This window comes from Ranitomeya variabilis, chromosome 3, assembly GCF_051348905.1.
Source record: "Ranitomeya variabilis isolate aRanVar5 chromosome 3, aRanVar5.hap1, whole genome shotgun sequence".
NCBI classification, from domain to species: Eukaryota; Metazoa; Chordata; class Amphibia; order Anura; family Dendrobatidae; genus Ranitomeya; species Ranitomeya variabilis.
Window position 1 is genome coordinate 200,926,465 of NC_135234.1, and position 18,590 is coordinate 200,945,054.

Below are 18,590 nucleotides of genomic sequence, written 5' to 3' on the forward strand. Positions count from 1 at the left end.
CACCATGTTGTACCTGGTCCTAAAGCTATAATTACCTCTGCATAGGTTCTGAGCACTGGAGGCTTACTTACATATTTGTGTGCACCGTTGCTCAAAAGGAGGTGCACTAAATTTCACAATATTACACATTGATTTATAGTCAATTATGTGTAACATACACTGAATTTAGAGCTTATAAGTAGTCATTTCTTATCTGAGAGATGTAATACTGATCTCAAATTTGCTCATGTGCATGCAATTGTATGAGGCTAAATGTGAATTCTTTTATTCCCATTGAAATTAGAGCAGACACAGAGGTACACATATAATAATATTAATTAAGAATACTTACGGTATGTTGTGTGCCAATGCCATAGAGTATTGAATACTACCTTATCTGCCAAGAATGAAAAAGGAAATTAATAATAATAATAATAATAATAATAAAAGTGTCAAAGAACTTGGACCTCTGCTGCTTTTTCTTTAGTCTGCAGTCTTTAATTTTTTGAAATGACTATACTGTTGCAATAGAATATTTATGAGATTACTATTTTTTTTACAATGCATACTAACAAAATAGAAAAATGAAAGTTAGAAATACAGGGGATAAGGCAGGGGCGTACATAGAAATCATGGGACCCAATAACATAAGTCCTAATTGGTTCTGTCCCACCCATAATTGGGCCACTCCACCCCAAAAAAATTAGCAGGGTCACAGAAAAGCATATCTCATAACTTTCCCATGAACGAAGATACCCCTTTCATGGCCCCCATAAAGTATGAGTAAGGCTATGTGCGTTCAGGATTTTTAGCAATTTTTTTTTCACGTTTTTGCGGCCATTTTCCGTGAGGGAAAAAAAAAACGCTAAAAAAAGCTTACATTAAGCATCCAATAATTTTAATGCATTCCGCAATTTTGGTGCACATGCTGCGTTTTTTTCCACAAAAAAAACGCATCGTGGTAAATAATGCTGCATGTTCATTAATTTCGTGGATTTTTCGCGTTTTTGCCGCTATGTTATAGCATTGGGGAGCTCCGGAAAAAAAGTGAAAAATCCGCAAAATAAATGAGCGGATTTCCTGCAGAAAAAGTCCGGTTTTGTTCAGGAAAATTCTGCTGACATTCCTGAACGTGTGGACATAGCCTCAAGCAGGTAAACAGATGCAGTAATGCAGAGGTGTAGAGCAAGGGTTAACAAGAGCTGTTCAATTAACAATAATAAACTCCTCGCAGGGAGATAACAGGAAAGAGAAACAGGTAAAACAGTGTAATAGTAGTTCAATGCAACAGTCTTTTTATCAAATTTAACGTATCGTGACTCCGCTGTCCTTTAGTCGCTTGCAGTCCGATGGATGATAGAATGCCGGCAGAGACAGACACTGCGCCTTCAGGTTCCCCGCCCAACACACGGTCTCACTTCTGGCGGCAGCGGGCAGTTGCCGGTTTTGCCCACTGAGCCCGTAGTCCATTAAACTGCAGATCCAAAGTGTGAAGCTCTGCACAAGTCTCTACTCGACGTGTGCTCCCCCGCACTCCCGACGATAACTGGATGCACAGACCACGAGGATTCAATTGGCGCTCATCCCTCGGTATCCCTGCTGGTACCTGGGAGTCCTCACTGAACTTGTCCCGGGTCTCTGCTCCACACTTCAAGTCCCTCCGTAGTGTGCAGCCAGTCCCTGCTCTCTCTTTCCCCCGGTGGGAACCCTCTGGCTCTTCCCATGCTAGACCCTCTCTCCTCCCCTCGCTTACCACTCCCCTTCTCTCTAGGTGATGAGTTCTTTTTGTCCCTCCTTTTCTTCCCCCCTGCAACACTGGATGCAGCTTCGGCAGTTCCGGACCCAGTGTCTCACAGGTACCCACAGCTCGGTTTGCCTCCTTACACCCCTGTTCTCCTATAACTCGCCATTCCATGGGCGAGAGTTCCTTCACCAGGCATTCGCATTCTTCCACTCCTTGAATGATTCGTTGCCAGATGAATTGATCTTGTTCATAACGGATGGGAGGCACTCAAGCTGTTATCTGCTCCGATCGGCGTAATCCAGGTTGAGGGATAGGAGGTGAGGTTTTTTTTTGGTCCAATGGGTTTGCCGTTTCTGTCGCTTCAAGCATTGGGCGCCTCAGTGCTCACTTCCTTGAGGACAGTAGACAATGAATTGTTAAGGTCTGGGTGTGAGGCTGGCATCTCTTCTTCGTCTAGGTTGAGAACAGTTGAAGTGGGCGCATTGGTGATATTTGCCACTTCTTTTCCTTCCTCAGGTGCCTGGGACAGGCAGGGTGGCAACATGCTTCAGTGAACCACTCGGGTAGGTGCTCCTTCTACTCATTCAGGCTGAACCTCATATACTGGCCGATCAGAACCGACTCGGCGTGTCACTCGATGCAGGGTCATCTCCCATCTGTGGTCCAGTTTTCCCTGGGCCATTTGCTCTGGATCAACAACCAATCTCCTGTTCTCAGAGCTGTCCCTCAAGTAGGTGTCATTTTAGGGTGCTGGAGTTCTCGAAACTTCATCTGCACCAGCCAGTGAAGAGTCTGTAGTCGATGTCTGTGTTCCCGAACCCAGGAAGACACCCCCTTCAGCGGGTAGTCCTCTTCTGGGTCTTACTCCAGCTCGGTGATCTCTCGTCCTTTTCATCCAAACAGCAAGGTATATGGGGTGTAGCCCATTGTACTGTGCACTTGATTGTTATGCACCCACACCAATTCAGCTACGAACTCAGGCCACCATATCTTCTGATCTTCCTCCAATGTTCGGAGCATCTGGATCAACATCCGATTGAAGCGTTCACAAGCTCCATTCCACTGAGGATGATAAGGCGTAGTTCTTGACTTCTCAATCCAGTACAAATGATGTAACTCTTCCATCACTCGACCTTGGAAGCAGGCACCCTGGTCAGAATGGATCTTTTTCAGGCAACTGTAGACCTGGATGAAGTCTTGGCAAATGGCCTGTGCAGCTGATTCAGCAGTTTGGTCCCGGGTCGGAGTTACTACAGCGAACTTAGTGAAATGGTCAGTCATCACCAGACAGTGTTCATACCCAAGATATGCCGGGCCTACAGCTAAGTCGTCAATCATCAATATTTCTAAGGGAGCAGATGTCATGATGATCTGTATTGAAGCTCTCTGTTCTGGAGGCTTAACTAGCTCACATTTCCGACATCTTTGACAGGCCTCCTCTACAGCAGTCTTCAATCTGGGGTAATACACCAACTTCTTCAACCACTTGAACATCTTCCGACTGAAGTGAACACCTTTCTCGGGGGCCTCTGTGGCCACAACATGGATCAACTTCGACAGACCATCAGCATGTGTGTTCTCGGCCCTGGCCCGGTAAGCGATCTTGTACCAATATTTTGCCATGCGGGGCACCCATCGTTGTTCCAAGGCACCTAACTTCACATGTTCCAGGTGCCCCAGGAGATTATTATCTGTGCGCACCAGGATTTCGGACCCCGACAAATACTCTGCGAACTTTTTGGCCATTGCCCACACCAACGCTAGCAGTTCTAACTTGAAAGAGATGTAATTGTCCGGGTTCTGTTCCAAGTCATGAAGAGACTGGCTCGCATAGACTATCACTTGCTCCTTTACTCCCTGCATTTATGATAGAACAGCGCCCAGACCATGTAGACTTCCATCAGAGTGGAGGATGAAGGGCTGTGAGAAATCTGCATAGGCGAGTATTGGAGCCTCTGTCGAGGCCAATTTCAAGGTTATGATGGCTTCTTCCTGACTGATTCCCAATTTAATAGCTCGATTCTTCAAACCCGACGGCACTCCTTTTAGCACTTCCAACAGCGGATTAGTGCGGCGATTGAAATTCTTCACGAGTCTTCAGTAGTACCCGGTGAACCCCAGGAAGGCTCGAACATCCGTTGTTTGGGTGGGCCATTTTTGCACGGCCGCTATCTCCTCACGGGCAGACCTCATTCCTTCACCAGATACAACATGTCCCAGTTACTCAATTTGTTTACAAAAATGGTGACTTTTTGGGGCCCACTCTGGCCATGACACTTCTGGAAAATGACGGCTAAAGTAAGCTTCTGGCATGGTGGTCACTTGCAATCTGGTATCAATTAAGCAATGAACAGCTCGCTCATTCACTTCAGCCCAGATGGTAGGGCTCATAGAGATTAAACCTTTGGGACTCCCGTCTCTCCTCCTTGGTCTTTCAGGCTCCAGGCGGCGTCTTCCAGCCAAGGAGCACACTAGTTTAACAGCTACGGTAGGGACCGTCCCCGTCTCGCACAACCTTGGGCGTAGTGTCCGGTGTTCCCACACTTGAAACAAGTCGGATCCCACTCTGTACGGGGCTGTCTCGTTCCCTGACGAGGCTAGACGAACAAGCAAAACTCTGACTCACTCCTATCTTTTGACGTATTTTTGGCTAAAGCAGGCACTCTTCTAAGGCTGGACCACTCTTCTCGCATTTCCCGTATTTTCTGCCGGATTTCCAAGGCCCACTCTGGTTCAGCTGCAGGCAGGGTGGGTACCTTATTGCTCTAGACTATCCCTGCCAAGGCCGCCGTCCCCTGGTCCTGCTCTCTCACGCGCGCCTCCGCCCTTATTTCTAGTAAGGTCATACGCGGTTTAGTACGCAGGCGCTCTCGCAAAGCTTGTTTACGCAGCGTGTCCTTGAGGCCCACCACAAACTGGTTTCTCAGTATCACATCAGGGGGTCCAGCTCCTATAGTCCCCACATCATCCCGTTTAGTGATATTCGCATTCACCTCCTGCAGTGCATTAATGTACGGAGTCACAGACTCCCCCTCCCTCTGGATGTGGTGGAACAGTCACATCCGTAATTCCCCAACGTTGGTGGGTTCCCCATGCATCTCTTCCAGGATCTGCATCACCTTGTCCAGAATGTCCAATTCATGGGGGGAACGAAACATCTCAGAACACAGAGTCTCACCATCCATGGCCATCACAGCAATCTCTGCTTACATAGCTGGGGTCATGGAGTGCATCCTCAACATGCTTTTAACTCGCTTGGTCCAGTCCCACAGCATTATATTACTCCCCATGAATTTTGGAAGATTGCTGAGCATGGCCCCCCAGCGGCAAGCTGGACCTTGGGGCACTCATGATGGATTGGTCTGCTGCCTCTGTGTTCAAGGACTGCATCCTGCCGACTACACCAAATGTAAAGCAGATAAACTGATGCAGTAACGCAGAGGCGCAGAGCAAGGGTTAACAAGAGTGCGGTTCAATTAACAATAATGAACTCCTTGCAGGGAGATAACAGGAAGGGGAAACAGTGTAATAGTAGTTCAATGCAACAGTCTTTTTATCAAATTTAACTTATAGTGATTCCGCTGTCCTTCAGTCACTTGCAGTCCAATGGATGATGGAATGCCTGCAAAGGCAGACACTACACCTTCAGGCTTTCCCGCCCAACAGCCGGTCTCGCTTCTGACGGCAGCGGGCAGTCACCGGTTTTGCCTGCTGAGCCCCTTGTCCATTAAACTGCAGAGCCAAAATGTGAAGCTCTGCACAAGTCTCTACTCGGTGTGTGCTTCCCTGCGCACCTGCCGATAAGTGGATGCACGGACCATGAGGTTTCACTTGGCGCTCGTCCCTCGGTATCTCCGCTGGTACCTGCATACCCGCACCGTGCTGCTTCACTCAGGACCCGTCTCTCTGTGCACCCACTGATACCCGGGAGTTCTCCCTGAACTAGTCCCGGGTCTCTGCTCCACACTTCAACTCCCTCCGCAGTGCGCAGCCGGTCACTGCTCTCTATTTCCTCCGGCGGGAACCCACTGGCTCTTCCTGCGCAAGACCCTCTCTCCTCCCCTCGCTTCCCATGCCCCTTCTCTCCAAGTTATGAGTTCTTTTTGTCAATCCTTTTCTTACCCCCTTCAATACTGGACGTGGCCTTGGCAGTTCTGGACCCGGTGTCACACAGGTACCCACAGCCCAGTACTCCTTACACCTGATACCAACAATATTGCCCCACCGTGACAGTGATATTTCCATACTCCTACAGTGATTCCCTTCACAGTACCCTCCACACACACAGCATGATGACCCCCCAGTACCATTTTCCTCGCTACAGTATTGATTCAATATTGATTACAGTATCCCAGATAAACTTTTATATCCAGGTTCCTTACAGGTGACATCTTCTATGATTGGAGTTCTCATCACCTTTCTTCTCCATCTTGTCCAGAGAAAGTTATCTTACTTAAGAGAATTCAAGGGGTTGTCCAGCTTTAGGATACAAGTCTGTAGTTACTCTATGTGACTGCAGACTTGTGAATCCTCACAGCACGCTCCGTAGGAGCTGTCAGGACTTTTTGGTGCTGGAGCAGGAGCAGTGGATGCTTGACCGCAAGTATGTATTTTGCATACTTGAGGTCACGTGCAGATCAGACATATGTGGCCTCGCTCAATGCAAATAAATTGAGTGAGGTCAGACACGTCTAGTTGGAATGTAGCCAGAAGTATGCAAATCGCATATTTGCTGTCACATGACTGGCTGCTTCTGGCGCAGGTACTACAGAATCCTCACAGGGCAAAGACTTTTACTCTAATGTCGGACAACCCCTTTAACCACTTCAAGATATATGACGTGTCCTTGACTTTGATGTGCGCTCTGACGCTGAGCCCGCATCTATCCCTGCACATGACAGTTGATTTAATCATGGGGTACAGATGGGTTGTCATGACAGCCTGAAGTCTGCAAAAGACTTCTGTGCCAGACATTATACTCTTGTGAACGTCAGATCATGGCCAGCATTCAGAGGAAATCATGATTTTAGCTATACATAGCAGAGCTGCAGCCCTGCTATGTATAGCACAGGCAATCGCAGGTACCAGGCCTCCTTTTATAATCCAAATTGTTTGGCATAATAGTTTGATGCAGGCGCCAGGCCTCATTTCATAATCCAGATCATTTGGGATAAAGGTCTGATGCAGGCATCAGGCATCATATCATAATCCAAATTGTTTGGCATAATAGTCTGGTGCAGGCACCAGCCTACATTTCATAATCCAAATCACTTGGGATAATAGTCTAATGCAGGCGCCAGACTTCATTTCATAATCTAAATTTTTGTGCTAATTCTGTGGTATCAACTAATAAATACTGATTATTAATTGGGTTGTGAAACAGCTGGTTAAGACAGGGGAAGGGTACTTAAAACATGAGTGGGAAAAAGCGAGGTTGTGGTGGAAGGGTGAATAGGCTTGGTGTTCAACGTGTATGTGGGTTAGGTGTTAATGATAATGAAAGCTCAAGTGAACAAACAAAGACCACTGACAACATCTGTTATTGGACAGGTTATTTGACTCCCTTTGGCAGCCGCACAGCAGTCCGACCTGTAGATGAGGCTCAGAAAGAGCATGTGCTCTAGTGGATGGCAAGCGCTGCATAAAGTGTTCTCTCCTCCTCTTCCTCCACCTTAACATCACACACAGTACAATCCTCAGAGGTGGCACCCCAATCACCCTTGTTTCCCCCTGCGTCACAAATTTCCACCCGCCCAACTGATTGTGGGGAACTACAGATGGGACATTCTGCAGAGCTGTTCACACATTGTATTCCATGGGCATCAGAGCTCTGCATCGAATAATACCAGAATCCAGAAGAGGAAAGCATCTGCACCGATGCCCAAAATTTATTTTTGTTGGATCCACGGCCGGATAAAGTAGCATCTGGACAGAATCCAGACCCTCATCACTAGATGTTAACCACCAAGGGTGGAGGTGATCCTGGTGAGACTGAGATAACAGAGGCGCACGGAGAGTTTACTGTGGTGTCAGGGCAGGAAGAGAAAGCGGGTGATTCTCAGGGTGAGGAGTGAGAGAATGACAATTAAGTTTTAGATCCCACTTGGTGTGAACCCAGGGGTATGCAGCTGAGTAGCTCAGCAGAGGAGGTAGAGGAGGAGGTGGAAGATGAAGTGGTTACATTGCGGATTCCTGCACATACACAAAGTAATGCAACCACAACAAGCACTGCAACCTCAGCAACAACTCTAGCAAGGGTTGCCTAGCCAGGGCCTTTTTTGAGAACTGAAAGGATGACCCAACTCAGTTTATCTGGGAAATTTGCAAAAAAAAAACTCAGCAGGGGCAAAAATTGCATAAACCGCCACATGCACAATCAACATAAATTAGTCTGGGAATTTCATTGCGCTAAAATGCCGACCAGTAGGCCTTCGCCAACCACCGGCTGTCCCATCAACCACATCTGCTGCTTCTTCCTCCTCTGTCACTGTGCGAAGTTCTCCAGCAGCAGAAAATCCACTTGTTTACCCTCTAAAGTCGGAGTGAGTGAGAGGCCATCAGCTGTTTCGGCAGTGGACACGACTGCTGTTTCTGTGCCGGCTAGCACAACACTTATTTCTCAATCCACCATAACATCTCCTCCTGCACCTGACTCACAGTCCAGCAGTTTGTCCTGTTCTCTGTACTCCACCCTCTCTCAGCACAGCAGCCAGCCCTCGGTTCCACAGTTGTGGTCACATAAAGGAATGTTTTCTCCTACGCATGCCAAAGCTAAGAGCTTAAACTCCATCACCTCCAATCTGTTGGCCATGGAAATGCTGCCTTTCTGCCTGGTGGATACAGACGATTTCAGAAAGTTGATGGCCGTCACAGTCCCTCAGTACCAGTTGCCCAGTCACCATTACTTCTATTCGCATCACTATTCCAGTCATCTACATGCTGAAGCACACTTTGACTAGTCTGTGTGAGGTGGTGTTGGTCCCATAGGAAAAGGAGGAAGCAGAGGAGGATGCGGAAGGGATAACAATATCTCAAATTTCCGGACTGTCATCACACATGTGGGTGTCATGGGAGGGTGGCTTACAACAATTGAGGGGGGCTCATGGTGCCAGACAAACTGTTAGTGAAGGTGCAGGAGCCTAGCAACAAATAGAGGAGGATGAGGTCATGGATGTGCACCAGTCTGTGGTTGGCGGGAGGGTACAGAAGAAGCAAGCTTGAGTGTTACCCGCCACCAACACACTATGAATTTGGACCTCATGGAAGTGCCCGACACATGAGCGCCTTCTTGCTGCACTATCTTCAACATGATGCACATATTCTTAGGGTTAGGAATAGTGCGGACTATTGGGTTGCGATTCTGTTAGATCCTTGTTACAAGAGTAAATTTTGCCAGATTCTTTCCCCCTGAAAAGGGACATTCGCATTCTGGAGTATTGAAACATGCTTGTAGACAATCTTAAGATTGTTTTTCCCCAAGACAGCAGTGAGGCACACAGTGTGCAGCCCAGTTCTAGACGTCCAACCTTGGGAATGTCAATGCATCATCGCAAAAACATTAGCAGCAGCATTGTAAGCGGCATAAGCAATTTCTGTGAGCCATTTAATACATTTTTTAGACCAGCCCGTGCACCAGCAGAACAGAGTACAAGTCTGACATGTTGCAAACGCCTGGAGAGGATGCCATTGGGGGGGTTTGGACTCTTTTACATAGGATGCCATTGGGGGGGTTTGGACTGTTTTACATTTTTGTCTTCAAAAATAGAAGCATTGGTCTGAGCTCGCCTGTCAGCCTTGGAGGTTTTGTCATGCCTGACACCTAGCGTTCTCTCAGAACGTGTCTTCAGCGTTGTGGATGGTAATCCTAATGGATAAGCGCATCCAGCTGTCCCTTGAAAGTGTACACCTCCTAACTTTCATCAAAATGAACAAGTCATGGATCTCCAATTAATTTTGTTCCCTAGTCACAGATTGGGCAGACTAGGCAATGGTGTAGTTTTTAGTGTCATGCATTGATCTCGCGTTATTGCAATCTGTACCATCTTTGTGCTGTCTTCTGTGTCTGCTGTTGCTACTGCTGGTGATGTTACAAACAATTTTTTGAAATGTGGAGACTCCAAGTTGGGTCTCCATCTGGTGGGTTGCTTGTGTAAGTAGGGCTTCCAGACAGGCAGGCCTGCACTCACTTTCAGTCAACTAGTTGGTACTTTCCTTACATTTTTCTAGCAATAGTACTGTATGAAACTGATGTTTGTGCCATTTGAGTGTGGCTGAAAAATAAAAAAAAGTGTTGCAAGAGGTATGAGGGCTCACAGATAAGAAGGCTTACACTGCTCCCTTAGCCACCACATCTTAATTGAAATTTCAATTCAAAACTGTGAATGCTGTCTCAGATTCTCATGCCTCATGCATGGCACATGGTGACTGCTTCAGTGCCATTATAAAATGTTCTACTGTGGGTCAGTTGATCAGTCAACTACTGTACCTGTGTTACTATTCTTACATTTTTCTACCACTAGTAGTCTAGGACTCTGATGTTTGTGACACCTAAGTTTGGCTGGGAAACTAAAAAAAATTGAGCTGAGGTTTCTGGGCTCCCAGCAAAGAAGGCTTACACGGCTCCATTAGTCACCAAATCTTAATTGAAACTTCAATTCAAAGCTGAAAATGCTGTCCCAGACTTTTATACCTTATACATGGCTAACTGCTCCTGCGCCATTATAAAATGTTCTACTGTGGATCAATTGATCAGTCAACTACCTGTGTTACTTTCCGTACATATTTCTACAAATAGTACTGTATGAAACTGATGTTTGTGCCATCTGAGTGTGGCTGGGAAAAAAAAAAAAAAAAATTTTGAGGTGTTGCATGAAGTATCAGGTCTCCCATCTAAAAAGGCTTACACCGCTCCCTTACCCACCAGGTCCTCATTGAAACTTCAATTCCAAGCTGTAAATTGCTGGCCCAGACCCTGATGCATTGCCCATGGCTGACTGTTGCTGTGCCATTTCCAAATGTATTCTGTGGTTCAATTGATGACACTTTTCATAGTGTCTGCCCCTAACTTTAGCTGTTTGGGAAGTTTTTTTGCCACCCCTTAAGGTGTGTATACATTTGGTTTGGCCTCCCATTGAATCTAATGGGGTTCGGGTACATTCGTCGAAACGTTCTGGGAATCAAACCGAATCAAACCTTGAAAGGTTTGCTCCTTATAGGGCACAATGTTTAAAGTAAATTTAAAAATAAATAAAAAAAAAACAACAGCAACAAAGGCGCTTCCTTAAAAAAAAGTCCTAAGATGTCTAAATAAAAAATGGAGATTCTCTAAAAATAACAAACTCTCCCTTAATCACCTGCTGTAACCTCCTTGATCCAGCACAGGCCACCCCAAGGTCTGCACTAGAAGTGATTAAAAAAATTGTTCACCAGTAATAGAACTACTATGGCCTGTGGTAAGAAACATGATTTGCTGTTCAAGTTACATGACAGGTACAGTCAATCATAGGCTGCAACGGTCCTGTGAAAGATGAACGGTAGTGTCATTCCACTGCTGGTGAGGACAACGGAGCAGCCTGTGCTGGAAACACAGGGGTAATAGCAAGTGAGTATGGGACAATTTGTTATTTTCAGGAAATCTAAGCCTCCAAGCAACATTGTATTCAGCTTGGACAATCCCTTTAAGTTTTAGTGGCTTTGGGTAGTGCATACAGTGGGTACGGAAAGTATTCAGACCCCCTTAAATTTTTCACTCTTTGTTTCATTGCAGCCAATTGGCCGTATCACTAAAACGGTATGGGAAGGATTGCGGGTTGTTTTTCCAGTGGTTCAAACTATATATTTTTTACTGAAAGTTCATAAAAATCTTTCGAACCCACCCGGAAGACCTATTGTTTTCGGGTGTGGTGGATTGAATGAGATGGTCTCTCGTTTTTTGGATTATTACCTCAAACCATGTGTGGTGGAATTACCATTGTACATCAAAGACTCTGGTGATGTATTACGGAGATTGCAGGGTATAACATTTGAACCCGACATGTTACTCATATCTGGAGATGTTGAGTCATTATATACCTGTATTGAGCATCATAGGGGTATTGCGACGGTTGAATTTTTCCTAACCAATAAGAGTATGGATTTGGACTTATTACAACTTTTGTTGGAATTATTGGAGTATGCGCTAACCCACAATTATTTCACCTTTAAGGATCGTTTTTTTTCAACAAAAACGGGGAGTGGCGATGGGGGCGTGTTTCGCGTCCTCATACGCAAATTTATTTATGGGCCATTGGGAACATGAACATATCTATCAAATATACAAGGCCCGTCCGTTTTAAGTTGGATGTGTTTCATAGACGATGTCCTTTTTATTTGGCAGGGGAGCAGAACTGAGTTGGATGAATTTTTGATACATCTTAATACTAATGATTGGAATGTCAAATTCACCTTTAAGGTGACAGAGAATGAAATCGACTTCCTTGATCTCCAGCTTTCAGTTGATCAATGTGGCAACATTCATAGTACCATCTATTGTAAGGAAACGAGTACAAATTCTTTATTACACGCTAGATCTGCACATCCCAGACATATATTAAAGCAATCCCTAAAGGACAGTTCATTAGAGCCAGGAGGATCTGTGATTCAAATGAAGAATTTGAAAATCAAGCCTGAGGTTTGACTTCACATTTCTTACGTCGTGGTTATGGGGCTGTGGATATTGAAAAAGGTTACTGGCAGGCCAAACGTATGGATCGTAATAATCTTCTTCATGACCAAATATCAAGAAAGGAGGAGTCACATTTGCGGATTATTACCAATTATCACAGCAGTTGGAAGGATATGACTATATCATGAATCGATTTTGGCCTATATTGAAACAAGATCATGAACTTGCTAAATTTACTGAAGATACACCACTCATTGTTGCAAGGAGGAGCAAGACGATTGGTGAGATGATAACACATATCCACTACGTCCCCCCTAGATCTAATTTTATTTTTAATTCTAGAGGTCCTACTTGGGGCTCACGCTCTTGTGGTGACTGTAGTGCCTGCAGATATATGATCAAGACTGATACCTTTGTGAATTCTTCGAATTCTCGTACTAAGATTGTGCATGCTATAAACTGCAAAACGACATCTGTGGTTTATTACATTACCTGTCCATGTGGACTTATTTATATAGGCCTAATGCAGCGCCCCAGAGTCCTGGTCGTTGCAGTACTGTTGCTCTGCCGCTATGGAGGGCTATGGTACGTCTGATGGCACTGAAGGAGTTCATCTGACCAGGTATCACAGACACCAATACATTTCACAGTCTGGCCTCCAGGGGGAGCTAAGGGCACTATGCATTAGGCCACTCCTTACAGTCTGGTAAAACTGGGGGTTGGATAGGAAGTTAGATCAGAAAGCTGACTGGGTTGGAACCAGGCAACACCTTGTGGCAGAGGGTGTTGTAGGGGAAGATTCAGAGGGGTCCCTGTCAGGGGTGGGATCCTGACAGAGGCCTAGCGAACAGAGAACGTTACGGGACCGCGCCTGCACGATATAGCGGCGGTACCCTAAGAAAGGACAAGAAGCGAGGTATATTGTGCTGAGTGAGAAACGAGATCAACGCAACAAGGAGAAATACCAGTGGGAGTCGTGCTGTAAGATCGAGGCAACATCCTACTGAGGCGCGTAGCCGGTGGCCGGAACACCGAGGAAGTATCAGGCTCCAAGCAATACTTCAAACCTAAGGCAGGACAGTCAGCTATAGGCGGGCTGTCTCACACCAATCACCTATGAAGACATGGGGGGCACACTAGGAAAAGGGCGACACTAGGGTCCAGGAAGAGCTCCGAGCCTACTCGTCATACGGGTGCGTCCTAGCCATATCATCTGGGGGACGAAGAAGAACATCAGAATCCAGTTGTGAGGGAACACGAGAAACAGACACAACAGTTGTGGGGACTATCCCGTGAGCACAGCAGGGGAGGACCGCAACACACAAGCGCTAGAAGGTAGGCAGATTTCCACCTGCAAAGGGAACTCTGGGGGTGCCATCGGACCGGCCGGACTTGCGCAGCCTGGTTAACCGTAATCCGAACTGAGGATCCTGAAGCCTTCAGTAAAGAGGTAAAGAGACTGCAACCTGGTGTCCTCGTTATTTACTGTGACCAGCACTGCACCGCACTACCACCACCATCCACACCTTTCATTGGGCGCCCCTCAGCAGGGTCACGGACCGGGTCTAGCCACCGTGACAACCCCAGAGCAGAGACCCAGAGGCCCGGTACCGGGTACCCCTCGGCCCTGCGGCAGTGGGGGCGCTGCACTAACATCCAGATAACTACTTGTCCGTATTTTGGAACATGCCAGGGATATACGAGCGGCTAGACTGATTGGTCCTGAGGATCTGCATAAAGAGGAGATTGCTAAGTTGAAGACGCTACCTTCCCATTATCGAGAATTCCATCCATCAGGGACCATTGACCTACAAGTCAGAGGTATTGATGTTGTTCATCTTGGTGCCCGTGGTGGCCATCTAATGAATAGGCTAGCGCAAAAAGAATGTCGTTGGATTACGACTAGTGTTGAGCATTCCGATACCGAAAGTATCGGGTATCGGCCGATACTTGCGGGTATCGGAATTCCGATACCGAGATCCGATACTTTTGTGGTTTCGGGTATCGGTATCGAAACAACATTAATGTAAAAATGTGTAAAAGAGAGAATTAAAATAAAAAATATTGCTATACTCACCTCTCCGACGCAGCCTGGACCTCACCGAGGGAACCGGCAGCGTTGTTTGCTTAAAATTTGCGCGTTTACTTCCTTACGTGAAGTCCCGGCTTGTGATTGGTCGCGTGCCGCCCATGTGGCCGCGACGCGACCAATCATAAGCCAGAACGTAATTTTAAAATCCTGAAGGACCTAAAATTACGTCACGGCTTGCTGTGATTGGTCGCGTCGCGGCCACATGGGCGCCGCGACCAATCACAAGCCGTGACGTCACGGGAGGCTGGACATGCGCGCATTTTAAAATGCTCGCGTGTCCAGCCTCCCGTGACGTCACGGCTTGTGATTGGTCGCGTCGCCCATGTGACCGCGACGCGACCAATCACAAGCCAGAACGTAATTTTAAAATCCTGAAGGACCCGAAATTACGTCACGGCTTGCTGTGATTGGTCGCGTCGCGGCCACATGGGCGGCACGCGACCAATCACAAGCCGGGACTTCACGTAAGGAAGTAAACGCGCGAATTTTAAGCAAACAACGCTGCCGGTTCCCTCGGTGAGGTCCAGGCTGCGTCGGAGAGGTGAGTATAGCAATATTTTTTTATTTTAATTCTTTCTTTTACACATTAATATGGATCCCAGGGCCTGAAGGAGAGTTTCCTCTCCTTCAGACCCTGGGAACCATCAGGAATACCGTCCGATACTTGAGTCCCATTGACTTGTATTGGTATCGGGTATCGGATTGGATCCGATACTTTGCCGGTATCGGCCGATACTTTCCGATACCGATACTTTCAAGTATCGGACGGTATCGCTCAACACTAATTACGACTCTTAGAACAATTAAGCCATTTTGCTTGAATGATGAGTGGGGCTTCTCTAGCTTCCTTTAAGTGATGTTTTGGAGATGATGATCCCTTTGTCGCTGTCTATCTGTTTCTTTGTATATATTGTATTACTTTAATGATGTATATCTTTGTTACCTTATTTAATTGATTTTTTTCTGTTTTCTTTATTTTTTATATTTTTTTTATTTTTTATTTCTAGAGGGATTTACATTTTGGGTAGTGGTTTATCTAAAATTATGTTTGTTGTTCTATTTAGAATTGTACTGGATTCTATATGAAGATTACATGGAAGCACACTGAGGAATTTGTCTTGAACATTACGGACTGAGAAGATTGTCCTGATATATCTCTTTTTACATATATTCACATGTATATTTTTAAATACATCTGTATTTTGTAACCTGATTAATAATCTACACATATATTTGCTTCTATACTGGTTCACATTTTTTTCTTTTTTGTATTTATAATATTTTTTCAGTATTATGTATTATCACATGTGCACGTAAATTACATATATTTTTAATATATATATATATTTTTTATACATTTCACATATTGTGTGGTATATCGGGACAAATGAGTTCTTATTTTATATTTGATTTATCATGTTAGATGTCGACTTACATTCTGTGGTTAATGATATGTTATGATTGGTCCTTATCATTATATGGTCTTTATTGTGGACATTATTGTACCTTTTGTGAATGGTATCTATGTACTGCTACCATGTAATGATATATTATGATATTTACCCTCATGTCATTGAAATCTATTGTTGTCTGTTTTTGCCCTTACTTTTGCCCTTATATTTAATGGCTGCCCCTGTGTTGTGCGCTTGGTCTGCCTTCCCTGCACGCATGCCTGGTCACGTGCTCCGCTTGTGATGTCACGGATGGTGCGACCGCACCCTCTAGTGATGTTGCCGCGAGGCCGGTGACGTGGATGCGATCGCTGTGGCGGTGATTCAAGTGCCGGATCATACGCACATGGGTAAGACTGCTTCTATTGGCCGGATATGTCTATACGGTCCTATATCAACCGTGCTGTAGCCCTCATCTCCTATCACTCCCTGACGAAGCAACGTGTGAAACGCGAGTTGGAGTGGGGGGGGCAGCAGTGGCACCATGTACGGGATGAATTCCGGTTAGTATATATACCTTAAGTTCACTCTTTGGAAGAAATTATGGATCATTATTCGCACTTTGTCACTTTACGATACTTATAGGTATATATATATATATATTTTGCTATATATGCATTGAGCACTTTACCCTTTTCTTGCCAGCACCATCTGGATTCATTATATTAATAGACTATGGATTACATTATCCTGTTTTGTGTAATTTGGATTGGTGTCGCTAATGAAATTGTATTTATTATGAAGTTTATTTTGTGTGTTATGTGGTTATCATGGGTTTTAGTGTTTCAAGCAGCTTTTTTGGTTTAGGATTTGATTCTCTACTTGAACAGTAGGCTATTTCTACTCCTATTGTTTTTTGGTTTAAAGTGCCTCAAGATCCTGCATGATTGTCCACCGCCACCACCACTAGGCCACCTCAAGATCCTGAACGGCTGTCCACTGCCACCACCAGGCCGGATCCACATTCTGAACGACCTGCTGACCCCACCACTCCCACCCTCCCTAGGAGACCCAAAAATGGAAGCTGCCGCATAAAACGGGACAGAAAGCCAAAAAGACTCGTGCCAGCAAAAGTGTCATACTACCTCCACCCTCACCTCCCAATGTGTCTGTGTTGTCCAGTTTTTATCTCCCTTCCAATGTGTCTCTTCTGTCCCATGCTTCCACTCCTAATGTGTATACTTCTATCCTTGACCTCCCAGACCCCACAAGTTTAGTTATCTCTTCCCCTGGAACCCCTTCATCGTCCACCTGTAGCCAATCCTCCCAGCTCCACACCCCCCAGGTCCATAACATGTCCCCCTCATTGGTTCGTAAAAGTTATTTTTTTTTTTTAAATAAATTTGTGTTGCTTTTCCCCAATCACTGCTTGTTCTTTGTTTCTTTCGTCGCCGGCAACATACATGTCGCCGTGTACACACACTGTGTTTTTGCCACCTCATAGCTCCATGATACACAATCTACTGCCCCTCTTCTTTATTTGCTTTACACTGCAGCTTTGCTCCTTGTGTCTGTCATGGAGCTATGAGGTGGCAAAAACACAAAGAGGACTGAAAATTCTCCAAAAATATATATTAGCACAGCAAAAAAGGTCAGGGGTCAACAATGCTCACCTGCCCAGTTGTCAGCACTAGTGCACTCATTATGCTGTGTTTTCTGCATCCTGAGTGCACTAGTTCTGACACACGGGCAGGTGAGCAAAGATATGAGGTGGATTAGCTCCATCATCTCTTCAGTCTGCATTAATATATAGAACTAAAGAAATGCAGAAGAGACAATGGAGCTAATCCAACGTCACCTACCATAGAACTGACCTCAGGGAGAAGCGGTGTCGTGTAAAGCATGGGTAACATAACCCAATTTGGTTATAATCCAATCCCTGTCTCATGCAATCTGCATGATACAGTTAGTGGATTTTATAAAAACTGTAGTTGTGAACCAGTGATCACCTTATTAAACTTTAAAAAAAATTATTCTAATATAAAGGGCACTTGGAACAGGTGTTTAACTAGAGGTGTTTTATTGTCAGCAAACATTAAAGTCCATTTTAATAATTACAGGTACATAACATTACACAACATTACAAGAACACTAAACCATTTCATCTTGCCAGGACAGACGTCCATTCTCAGAAACAAAGTAGGATGCAAATTTATCCTCATTTGAGCAACTTCAACTGTTGTCCTGAGAGGGTGATGATGGTAATCTGGCAATGGGTTAGAAACAGGTTCATCAAGTTCAACGTTGGGTCGTTCTTTAGCCATTATGTAGTTGTGCTGAACTACACACGCCTTGACAACCTCATCGACTGTCTGAATTTTGAGATTAATGGCTGTCCCTAAAATGCGCCATTTTGAGACAAGGATACCAAAGGCACACTCAACTGTTCTTCATGCCCTGGTCAGTCTGTAATTAAAAATCCTTTTGTGTGTGTCAAGTCCCGACTGGAGTATGGTTTCAGGAGGTTTCCACACATCTGAAAGGCCTCATCCCCAACCACAACAAATGGCATTGGCGGGCCTTGAGTGTTGGGAAGAGGTTGTGGCAGGGGAAAATTGAAATAATTTCCATACAACCGTTGGCCCATGTCCGAGTTTTTAAATGTCTGGGAGTCCTTACCACGGCCAAGAGATCCAATGTCCACGGCGACAAACCTACAGT